The sequence below is a fragment of the Aotus nancymaae genome, unplaced genomic scaffold (assembly GCF_030222135.1).
Source record: "Aotus nancymaae isolate 86718 unplaced genomic scaffold, 86718_ANA_hifiasm-v0.15.2.pri h1tg000014l, whole genome shotgun sequence".
Taxonomy (NCBI): Eukaryota; Metazoa; Chordata; class Mammalia; order Primates; family Aotidae; genus Aotus; species Aotus nancymaae.
The window spans coordinates 124,098,339-124,111,106 of NW_026988425.1; the positions used below are offsets into that span (position 1 = coordinate 124,098,339).

At 40.3% G+C, this 12,768-nt stretch overlaps 1 protein-coding gene across 3 annotated transcripts in view; it reads right to left on the bottom strand.

Annotated features, from left to right (window-relative positions):
• TRPM1 (transient receptor potential cation channel subfamily M member 1) overlaps positions 1-12,768 on the bottom strand; it is a 155,172-nt gene that overhangs the window by 56,822 nt on the left and 85,582 nt on the right. The window lies entirely within an intron of this gene.

Consider the following 12,768-nt stretch of genomic DNA (forward strand, 5'->3'; position numbering starts at 1 on the left):
TGAAAAACACAACACGAGAACTTCAAGAAGCATACACAAGTTTCATTAGCTGAATCAACCAAGCAGAAGAAAGGATATCAGAGATGGAAGATCAATTCAATGAAATAAAATGAGAAGGCAAGATTAGAGAAAAAAGAGTGAAAAGAAATAAACAAAGCCTCCAAGAAATATGGGATAATGTGAAAAGACATAATCTACGTTTGATAGGTGTACCTGAATGTGACAGAGAGAATGAATCCAAGCTGGAAAACACTCTTCAGGATATTAATCAGGAGAACTTCCCCAACCTAGCAAGGCAGGCCAACATTCAAGTCCAGGAAATATAGAGAACACCACAAAGATACTCCTCAAGAAGAGCAATCCCAAGGCACATAATCGTCAGATTCACCAGGGTTGAAATGAAGGAGAAAATGCTAAGGGCAGCCAGAGAGAAAAGTTGGGTTACCCACAAACGGAAGGCCATCAGACTCACAGTAGATCTCTTGGCAGAAACCCTACAAGCCAGAAGAGAGCGGGGGCCAATATTCAACATCCTTAAAGAAAACAATTTTCAATCTAGAATTTCATATCCAGCCAAACTAAGCTTTATAAGCAAAGAAGAAATAAAATCCTTTATGAACAAGCAGTTGCTGAGAGATTTTGTCACCACGAGACCTGCCTTACAAGAGCTCCTGAAAGAAGCACTAAATATAGAAAGGAACAACCAGTACCAGCCACTCCAAAAACGTACCAAATGGTAAAGAGCATCAACACAATGAATAAATTGCATCAACTAATGGGGAAAACAACCAGCTAGCATCAAAATGGCAGGATCAAATTCACACATAACAATACTAACCTCAAATGTAAATGGGTTAAATGCCCCAATCAAAAGACATAGACTGGCAAATTGGATAAAAAATCAAGACCCATTGGTGTGCTGTATCCAGGAAACCCATCTCATGTGCAAGGACACATATAGGCTCAAAATACAGGGATGGAGGAAGGTTTATCAAGCAAATGGAGAGAGGAAAAAGAAAAGCAGGAGTTGCAATCCTAGTCTCTGATAAAATACACTTTAAAACAACAAAGATCAAGAGAGACAAAGAAGGGCATTACATAATGGTAAAAGGATCAATGCAACAAGAAGAGCTAACGATCCTAAATATATACGCACCCAACACAGGAGCACCCAGATACATAAGACAAGTTCTTAATGACTTATAAAGAGACTTAGACTCCCACACAGTAATAGTGGTAGACTTTAATACTCCACTGTCAATATTAGACAGATCAACGAGACAGAAAATTAACAAGGATATCCAGGACTTGAACTCAGATCTGAACCAAGCAATCCTAATAGACATCTACAGAACTCTCTACCCCAAATCCACAGAATATACATTCTTCTCAGCACCACAGCACACCTACCCTAAAATTGACTATATAATTGGAAGTAAATCACTCCTCAGCAAATGCAAAAGAACAGAAATCATAACAAACAGTCTCTCAGACCACAGTGCAATCAAATTAGAACTCAGGATTAAGAAACTAACTCAGAACCACACAACCTCATGGAAACTGAACAACTGGCTCTTGAATGTTAACTGGATAAACAATGAAATGAAAGTAGAAATAAAAATGTTCTTCGAAACCAATGAGAACGAAGACACAACATACCAGAATCTCTGAGACACATTTAAAGCAGTGTCTAGAGGGAAATTTATGGCAATAAATGCACATGTGAGAAGCAAGGAAAGATCTAAAATTGACACTCGATCATCAAAATTGAAAGAGCTAGAGGAGCAAGATCAAAAAAAGTCAAAAGCTAGCAGAAGACAAGAAATAACTAAGATCAGAGCAGAACTGAAGGAGACAGAGACACAAAAAAACCCTTCAAAAAATCAATAAATCCAGGAGCTGGTTTTTGAAAAGATCAACAAAATAGACAGACCACTAGCCAGATTAATAAAAAAGAAAAGAGAGAAGAATCAAACAGATGCAATAAAAAAATGATAAAGGGGATATCACCACCGATTCCACAGAAATGCAAACTACCATCAGACATTACTACAAATGACTCTATGCACATAAACCAATACACCTGAAAGAAATGGATAAATTCCTGGACACTTGCACCCTCCCAAGCCTAAACCAGGAAGAAGTTGAAACCCTTAATAGACCAATAACAAGGGCTGAAGTTGAGGCAGCAATTAATAGCCTCCAACCAAAAAAAAGTCCAGGTCCAGTTGGGTTCACAGCTGAATTCTACCAGAGGAGCTGGTACCACTCCTTCTGAAACTATTCCAAACAATCCAAAAAGAGGGAATCCTTCCCAAATCGTTTTATGATACCAACATCATCCTGATACCAAAACCCGGCAGAGACTCAACAAGAAAAGAAAACTTCAGGCCAATATCCATGATGAACACAGATGTAAAAATATTCAATAAAATACAGGCAAACCGATTGCAACAGCACATCAAAAAGCTTATCCACCATGATCAAGTAGGATTCATCCCAGGGATGCAAGACTGGTTCAACATATGCAAGTCTATAAATGTAATCCACCACATAAACAGAACCAAAGACAAAAACCACATGATTATCTCAATAGATGCAGAGAAGGCCTTCAACAAAATTCAACAGCCCTTTATGCTAAAAACTCTCAATAAACTAGGTATTGATGGAACGTATCTCAAAATAACAAAAACTATTTATGACAAACCAACAGCCAATATCATACTGAATGGGCAAAAACTGGAAGCATTCCCTTTGAAATCTGGCACTAGACAAGTATGCCCTCTCTCACCACTCCTATTCAGTACAGTATTGGAAGTTCTAGCCAGAGCAATCAGGCAAGGAAAAGAAAGAAAAGATATTCAACTAGGAAAGGAGAAAGTAAAATTGTCTCTATTTGTGGACGACATGATTGTATATTTAGAAGACCCCATCGTCTCAGCCCAAAATCTCCTTAAACTGATAAGCAACTTCAGCAAAGTCTCAGGATACAAAATCAATGTGCAGAAATCACAAGCATTCCTATACATCAACAACAGACTAAAAGAGAGGCAAATCAAGAACGAACTGCCATTCACAATTGCTACAAAGAGAATAAAATATCTAGGAATACAACTAACAAATGATAAAGGACCTCTTCAAGGAGAACTACAAACCACTGCTCAAGGAAGTAAGAGAAGATACAAACAGATGGAAAAACATTCCATGCTCATGGTTAGGAAGAATCAATATTGTGAAAATGGCCATGCTGCCCAAAGTAATTTATAGATTCAACGCTATCCCCATCAAGCTACCCATGACCCTCTTCACAGAACTGGAAAAAACCACCTTAAACTTCATATGGAACCAAAAGAGAGCCTCCATAGCCAAGACAATTCTAAGCAAAATGAACAAAGCTGGAGGCATCATGCTACCTGACTTCAAACTATACTACAAGGCTACAGTAATCAAAACAGCATGGTACTGGTACCAAAACAGAGATACAGACCAATGGAACAGAACAGAGGCTTTGGAGGCAACACCACACATCTGCAACCATTTGATCTTTGACAAGCCTGACAAAAACAAGTAATGGGGAAAGGATTCCCTGTTTAATAAATGGTGTTGAGAAAACTGGCTAGCTAGCCATGTGGAGAAAGCAGAAACTGGACCCCTACACCTACACCTTACACTAAAATTAACTCCAGATGGATTAAAGACTTAAACATAAGACCTAACACCATAAAAACCCTAGAAGAAAGCCTAGGCAAAACCATTCAGGACATAGGCATAGGCAAGGACTACATGACTAAAACACCAAAAGCATTGGCGACAAAAGCCAAAATAGACAAATGGGATCGAATTAAACTCCAGAACTTCTATACAGCAAAAGAAACAATCATTAGAGTGAATCAGCAACCAACAGAATGGGAAAAAACTTTTGCAATCTACCCATCTGACAAAGGGCTAATATTCAGAATCTACAAAGAACTAAAACAGATTAACAAGAAACCAACCAACCAACCCATTCAAAAGTGGGCAGAGGACATGAACAGACTTTTGAAAAGAAGACATATATGAGGCCAACAAACATATGAAAAAATGCTCATCATCATTGGTCATTAGAGAAATGCAAATCAAAATCACATTGAGACACCATCTCACACCAGTTAGAATGGCAATCACTTAAAAAAAAATTTATTTATTTATTATTATTATTTTTATTTAATTAATTAATTAATTTTTTTATTGCATTTTAGGTTTTGGGGTACATGTGAAGAACATGCAAGATTGTTGCATAGGTGCATACGTGGCAGTGTGATTTGCTGCCTTCCTTCCCTTCAGCTATATGTGGTATTTCTCCCTATGTTCTCTCTCCCCAACTCCCCACCCCCCGCTGTCCCCCCATTCCCCTCCAACAGACCCCAGTGTATAGTGCTCCCCTCCCTGTGCCCATGTGTTCTCATTGTTCAACACCCACCAATGAGTGAGAACATGTGGTGTTTGATTTTGTGTTCTTGTGTCAGTTTGCTGAGAATGATGGTTTCCAGGTTCATCCATGTCTCTACAAAGGACGCGAACTCATTGTTTTTGATGGCTGCATAATATTCCATGGTGTATATGTGCCACATTTTTCCTGTCCAGTCTATCATCGATGGGCATTTGGGTTGGTTCCAGGTCTTTGCTATTGTAAACTGTGTTGCAATGAACATTCGTGTGCATGTGTCCTTATAGTAGAACGATTTATAATCCTTTGGATATATACCCAGTAATGGGATTGCTGGATCAAATGGAATTTCTATTTCTAGGTCCTTGAGGAATCTCCACACTGTCTTCCACAATGGTTGAACTAATTTACATTCCCACCAACAATGTAAAAGTGTTCCTATTTCTCCACATCCTCTCCAGCATCTGTTGTCTCCAGATTTTTTAATGATTGCCGTTCTAACTGGCGTGAGATGGTATCTCAATGTAGTTTTGATTTGCATTTTTCTAATGACCAGTGATGATGAGCATTTTTTCATATGTTTGTTGGCCTCATGTATGTCTTCTTTTGTAAAGTATCTGTTCATATCCTTCGCCCATTTTTGAATGGGCTTGTTTGTTTTTTTCTTATAAATCTGTTTTAGTTCGTTGTAAATTCTGGATATCAGCCCTTTGTCAGATGGGTAGGCTGCAAAAATTTTTTCCCATTCTGTTGGTTGCTGATTCACTCTAATGACTGTTTCTTTTGCCATGCAGAAGCTGTGGAGTTTGATTAGGTCCCATTTGTCTATTTTGGCTTTTGTTGCCAATGCTTTTGGTGTTTTGGTCATGAAGTCCTTGCCTACGCCTATGTCCTGAATGGTTTTGCCTAGGTTTTCTTCTAGGGTTTTTATGGTGTTAGGTCTTATGTTTAAGTCTTTAATCCATCTGGAGTTAATTTTAGTGTAAGGTGTCAGGAAGGGGTCCAGTTTCTGCTTTCTGCATATGGCTAGCCAGTTTTCCCAACACCACTTATTAAACAGGGAATCCTTTCCCCTTTGCTTGTTTTTGTCAGGTTTGTCAAAGATCGGATGGTTGTAGATATGTTGTGTTGCCTCCGAAGCCTCTGTTCTGTTCCATTGGTCTGTATCTCTGTTTTGGTACCAGTACCATGCTGTTTTGATTACTGTAGCCTTGTAATAATAGTTTGATGTCCGGTAGTGTGATGCCTCCCACTTTGTTCTTTTTGCTTAGAATTGACTTGGCTATGCGGGCTCTCTTTTGGTTCCATATGAAGTTTAAGGTGGTTTTTTCCAGTTCTGTGAAGAAGGTCATTGGTAGCTTGATGGGGATAGTGCTGAATCTGTAAATTACTTTGGGCAGTATGGCCAGAATGGCAATCATTAAAAAATCTGGAGACAACAGATGCTGGAGAGGATGTGGAGAAAAAGGAACACTTTTACACTGTTGGTGGGAGTGTAAATTGGTTCAACCGAAGACAGTGTGGCAATTCCTCAAGGACTTAGAAATAGAAATTCCATTTGACCCAGCAATCCCATTACTGGGTATCTATCCAAAGGATTATAAATCATTCTATTATAAAGACATATGCATATGTATGTTCATTGCAGCACTGTTTACAATAGCAAAGACCTGGAACCAACCCAAATGCCCATCGACGACAGACTGGACAATGAAAATGTCCAGTCTATGCAGCCATAAAAAACGATGAGTTCATCTCCTTTGTAGGGACATAGATGAATCTGGAAACCATCATTCTCAGCAAACTGACACAAGAACAGAAAATCAAACACCGCATGTTCTCACTCATAGGTGGGTGTTGAACAATGAGAACTCATGGACACAGGGAGGGGAGCATCACACACTGGTCTGTTGCAGGGGAACAGGGGAGGGACAGCGGGGGGGTAGGAAGGTTGGGGAGGTATAACATGGGGAGAAATGCCAGATATAGGTGACAGGGGGACGGAGGCAGCAAACCACATTGCTATGTATGTATCTATGCAACAATCCTGCACGTTCTGCACGTGTACCCCAGAACCTAAAGTGCAATTTTATATATATATATAAAAATTTCAAAAGAAAAAAATCACTGGGACATGGCAAATATCTGAATAGTATAGCAGGCTATATAGTGACAAAGTGGGCTTCCCTCCACCCTAATGTCCTCTCCCTCCGAGGCACTTGCTGTTACCAGTCTCTTTGTGCGCTTACAGATTTCAATACACTTACCAGCCCCCACACCTTGCCCTCAACACATTGGAGAAACACCTGTTCTATGCATTCTTTGCTCCATTTACGATAAATCTTGAGAACTTCCTCAGAAAAAAAAAATTGTTAATCCAAAGTTTTCATGATTCAATAAAAATAAATAAATTGCCTTTTTGTTACTTGTATATATCAAACACCTCTCCTTTTCTCTCTCTGTTATGTTTTTTGTTTGTTTTTTGAGATGGAATTTTGCTCTGTCACCTAGGCTGGAGTGTAGTGGCAAGATCTCAGCTCACTGCAACTCTACCTCCTGGGTTCAAGCAATTCTCCTGCCTCAGCCTCCTAGGTAGTTGGGATTACATGCATGTGCCACCACACCCAACTAATTTTTGTATTTTTAGTAGAGATAGGTTCTTTCCATGTTGGCCAGGCTGGTCTCAAACTCCTGACCTCAGGTGGTCCACCTGCCTCAGTCTCCCAAAGTACTGGGATTGGATTGCAGGAGTGAGCCACTGTGCCTGGCCTCTTCATTACATTTAAAAGCATGTTTTAAGAATTTTTTTTTTTTTGGCAAACCTTTTAATTAATTATTTTAATTAACAAGTGATGGGCCTGGCGCGGTGGCTCATGCCTGTAATCCCAGCACTTTGGGAGGCCGAGGTGGGTGGATCACGAGGTCAAGAGATCGAGACCATCCTGGTCAACATGGTGAAATCCCGTCTCTACTAAAAATACAAAAAATTAGCTGGGCATGGTGGCGCGTGCCTGTAATCCCAGCTACTCAGGAGGCTGAGGCAGGAGAATTGCCTGAACCCAGGAGGCGGAGGTTGCGGTGAGCCGAGATCGCGCCATTGCACTCCAGCCTGGGTAACAAGAACGAAACTCTGCCTCAAAAAAAAAAAAAAGTGACAAATTATATATATATATATATGGTATAGGTGATGCTTAAATATATGTGTACACTGTGGAATGACGATATCAAGCTAATTAACATATCTATTGCCTCACAAACATCATTTTTGTGATGAGAACATTTAAAATCTACTCTTTTAGCAAATTTCAAGTGTACTACACATTATTATTCATTATAGTCACTATGTTGTACAATAGGTCTCCAGAATTTATCCTTCTTAAGTGAAACTTCATACTTTTTAACCAGTATCTCCCAATCTCTCACATCCTAGCTTCTGATAATCACCATTATACTCTTACGAAGCTTTTATTTTTGCATTCAATAATAGAAAAAAATAGAAGAATTTTGAATAGCAATATATAACAAATCAGACCCAAGATTGATTTGCTGTGTTGGAATTCTTATGTCCTCTCTACCATATATTTTCTGTTATATGAAGAATTCTAGATAGACTACAGATTCAGAGGCTCACAGTTTCTTGAGTGCTTCAACTATTAAAGGAAGACTTTGGAGACCTTATCCCATTGTAGGGAGACAGAGAAGGACTTTTGGCTCCAGGTTGCAGCCTGAGCATGTGTTTCCTGCTTTCCCTCCCTCCCCAAATACTATTTAAATGACAGCAGAGGACTATAAAAAAGAAAAATCTATTTCGGGGGAAGAGGCAGGCCAGAGAGTTTTTGACAAATTTCTGGAAGCACTGATGGACCAGTTAAAACTATGGAGAGGAAGCCAAAGCCCAAAATGTGTAATGTGGAGATTGCTGTTGAGGTGAGACCAGATTTTCCAAGATACAAAGAAGAGGGCAGGTGGTGGGCAGAAGGCATGGTGACTGGAAGATGGTCTACAGAGCAGGAGGCCACTCATCCCGTCCTGGGCTCCAGGCTGCCACTGTGGTGCATGGGTGCAGAGCAAGCAATTGCATTCCTGGGCTACACTTCTAGGAAAAACTGGGAGGATGTCTGCTAAAGACTAGGGAGGCCCAGAGCCCATCAGCCCTCTCCAGTCTGCCCTCAGCAAAGCAGAGACGTTCAGGCATCACTCGCCTTTCTAATCAGAGAATTCCTGGGCAGTCCTCCCAGGGAGGAGAAAAACCTGTTGGCAAAATGGGATTCCATACTAATTAAGCAGTTCTATCCCTCATTCTGTAGTGTGATGGACAGCCAAGGATCTAGAGCATTTGAGAAAATCAACAGCACAACAGAAAAACCCAAAATGAACAACGAAACAGCTGACCGGGGAGAAAACAGAGATCATCTAGGGAACAGAAGAGAACTTGAAAAAATCTAATTCATATCCTTAGATATTGCATCTGTGAGATGAAAATAGGTTATTAAGAAAATGAAACTGTTAAGGAACAAAAACAGTTTCTTAAAAAGTATGTGCACCTAAAGCTTAAAAAATTGTATAAAAGCTAAAGAAAAAGTTGAAATTTCCAAAAACATACATCGAAATGATAGAGAAACAAAAAACTGAAAATGGAGGATCAATCTGGGAGGAGGGGACCAAGAGTTGCTTGACTAACAGAAATTCCAGATGAAGAAAAAGAGATAGTAAAGAAAGAAATACTCAAAAAAGAGAGAGAAGAAAATTTCACAGAGCTGATTCAGGTCTTCAGCATAACGGGACCTTTGAAAGCCAGAATAATTAAATGCCTACATGTGTGAAAATATGGGTGCTTGAGTTTGTATTCTCGATACACTTCTATTTTTCATTTGCTTGAAACAGAAGACATATTTTTGTGAAATTTCCAAGCACCAAAAAATCAAAGAGCAGAGAGAAAACAATGGTTCATCTATAATTGAATGAAAATCATAGGACAATCTTCAGCCTCATGTTAGGCAGACTTTTTTCAGATGTGTAAAGACACAGAATAGTGATTGATATGGTTTGAAAGTGTCCCCCAAAGTTCATGTGTTGGAAACTGAATTCCCAGTGCAACAGTGTTGAGAGGTGGGACCTTTAAAATGGATTAGATTATAAGAATTCTGTCCTCATGAATGGATTAATGCTTTTATAGAGGGAGTGGGTTCATGATTTTGAGAGTAGATTTGTTTAAGAGTTCAGCCCTCTCTCACTCTCTTGAGCTCTCTTACCCTCTTACCTCCCATCACGGGATGATGCAGCAAGAAAGCCCTGACAAGATACCAGCCCCTTGATCTTGGACTTTCCAGTTTCCAGAACTGTAAGAAATAAATCTCTGTTCCTTATCAATTACCCCATCTATGGTATTCCGTTACAGAAACACAAAACTAAGACAGTAATCCTCCCATATGCTTTTATGTAAAAGTTACTTGAAGATATACTCTAGCAAAATGAAAAAAGAATCTGAGAGGTAGGAAGACATGGGGTCTTGGAGGCAATGGCCAGTCTCAGAGTGCAATGAAGGGATGTCTAATGTAGACAGCTGTACAGCAGGAATTGAGAGCATTCAGGGAAGATGGGGGTAGGAACTCAAGGGGCTCTGAGAGATAGTTCAAGAAGAAATGGGCCAGTAACAAGAGAATAGATATGGCTGCAGCCATAAAAAATAACAAGATTATATCCTTTGCAGGGACACGGATGGAGCTGGAGGCCATTATCCTTGCAAACTAAGGCAGGAACAGAAAACCAAATACTGCATATTCTCACTTAGAAGTGGGAGCTAAATGATGAGAACACATGGGAACAGAGAGGAGAATAACAGACACTAGGGCCTTTTAGAGGGAGGAGGGTGAGAGGAGGAGAGGACCAGGAAAAACAACTAGCAGGTACTAGGCTTAATACCTGAGTGATGAAATCATCTGTACAACAAACCTCCATGACACAAGTTTACCTACATAACAAACATGAACTTGTACCCCTGAACTTAAAGTACAAAACATATTTTAAATATAAACTATGTGCATGCAAATAAGAGTACAAAATGGCATTTTAAAGTAATATCTACATGGCCTCAGTTTGGAAAGAGTGCAGTAATTTTGCCCTCGCTCTGCGCTAACGTGGCCTTTGCCACAGTCATGCTTGATATATCCACGTTGCTGACAAGAACCCTGCGTCCCACCCAAATCTCATCTCCAATTGTAAGCCCCAGGTGTCCAGGGTGGGACCTGGTGGGAGGTGATGGGATCATGAGGGCAGTTCCCCCATGCTGTTCTCTTGCTGGTCAAAGAGTTCTCATGAGAACTGATGGCTTTGAAAGTGTTTGGCAGCCCCGTGTGCTCTTTTTTCTATCTCGCCTGCTGCCATGTAAGATTTGTCTTTGCTTCTCCTTTGCCCTCCCCCATGGCTGTAAGTGTTCTGAGGCCTCTCCAGCCATTTGGAGCTGGGAGTCAATTAAATCTCCTTTCTTTATAAATTACTCAGTCTCAGAATACTGCTATTCTTTATAGCAGTGAGAAAACAGACTAAGATAAGCCTCAACATCAGCAGTGGCAAGTGCATGTAGGCGTGTACCAAACTTTACATCTATTTGTTTGGAACAAACTAAAGATACAGTAAAAATACTTTTAAAAAATAGATACAGCGATGACACCAAGGCAAATGTTTGGAAGAAGAAAGAGAATCAATTAGAAATGTGGAGAAAAGCAAATATCTATTCAAAGAAGTCATGGTCTAAATATGAAGGAAACTAAAATGTCACATAGTTTTAAATAGTTGATGAATGACAGAAACCTTGATGCCTGTCACAGTTTCCTTTGTGTGAGCCAAAGAAGTGACCCAGGGCTACCTTTTCTTCTCTTTGAGTTCAATCCTACTTTGCGGAGCAGCAGTGAACAATCTCCATGTAATCCCAATGATGTCAAAGCTGCTGGTTTCTCCATGTTTTAGAATCAACACAGAGACCAAGTATGAAAACTGAATGATGATTAAAGAGCAAGATGTAAGCAGAACCTCAATAATGATTAAAGAATGATATGTCCATGTTCACCACATCAAGTAGCATGTGAAAGGTAGGAAGATGGAACTTGTCAGGAGAGGAATGAGGAGTACAGAGTGAATTTCCTCATTTAACAAAGTGGGAATCTGAAGTGGACAACACAAGTAGATGGTTCCAAAAACTCTTCACCATGATAAAGGGAACCAATATAAGAATTAAACAGGGCTGGACGCGGTGGCTCATGCCTGTAATCCCAGCACTTTGGGAGGCCAAGGCAGGCGGATAACTTGAGATCAGAAGTGTGAGATCAGCCTGGCCAACATGGTGAAACCTCGTCTCCACTAAAAATACAAAAAAAGTTAGCTGGGCATGGTGGGCACCTATAGTCCCAGCTACTTGGGAGGCTGAGGCAGAAGAATTACTTGAACCTCGGAGGCGGAGGCTGCAGTGAGTTGAGATTGTACCACTGCACTCCTGCCTGGGCAGCAGAGTGAGACTCCATCAAAAAAAACACATATATTAAACAGGCAACTAACAAATGCAGGAGGAACAGGAGCAGTGGAAGCAGAGTGAGCAATCCACTTGCTTCTATTTCCAAGTGGAGAATTGATGGAACCATCTGCACGTGATCCATCAATAAAGAGTGATAAAACGCGGTATGGCAAAGTGTTGAGGCAACTTCCAGCAGTTAAATGCTTTGGGAGACCTAAACGCAGAGGCAGTTAAATAAAATGCATTGTGCAGCAATATGCCACGGATGTTTTGAGAAATGATTTTGCATTGTTTTTTATGTTTTAGAGATGGAATCTCACTCTCACCCAGGCTGGAGTGCAGTGTGTAATCATAGCTCACTCTAACCTCAAATTCCTAGGCTCAAGCAATCCTCCTGCCTTAGCCTCCAGAGTAGCTGGGACTATAGGCATGCACTCCCATGCCTGGCTAATTTTTTAATTTTTTTGTAGAGATGGGGTCTCGCTTTGTTGACCAGGTTGGTCTTGAACTCCTGGCCTCAAGCAATCCTCCTGTCTTGACCTCCCAAAGTCCTTACAGGTGTAAGCTATCACGCCTGGCCAAGAAATGTGGTTTTTAAAACCAACATAAACCCTCTAGGTATTCCTAATACCTTTCCTAAGCAACACAACCCTTTTTGCAAACACAAATTTATCCTGACTCATAATCTATAAAATAGATCAAAGAAGCTGCTTTGATGGAAGGAAGACTAGGTGGCCTGGAGTCCTTTATCATGCAGACTTATGTGTGTTCACACACACACACACACACACGCACACGCACACACATACAACACATGCTTATCCCCATGTCACAC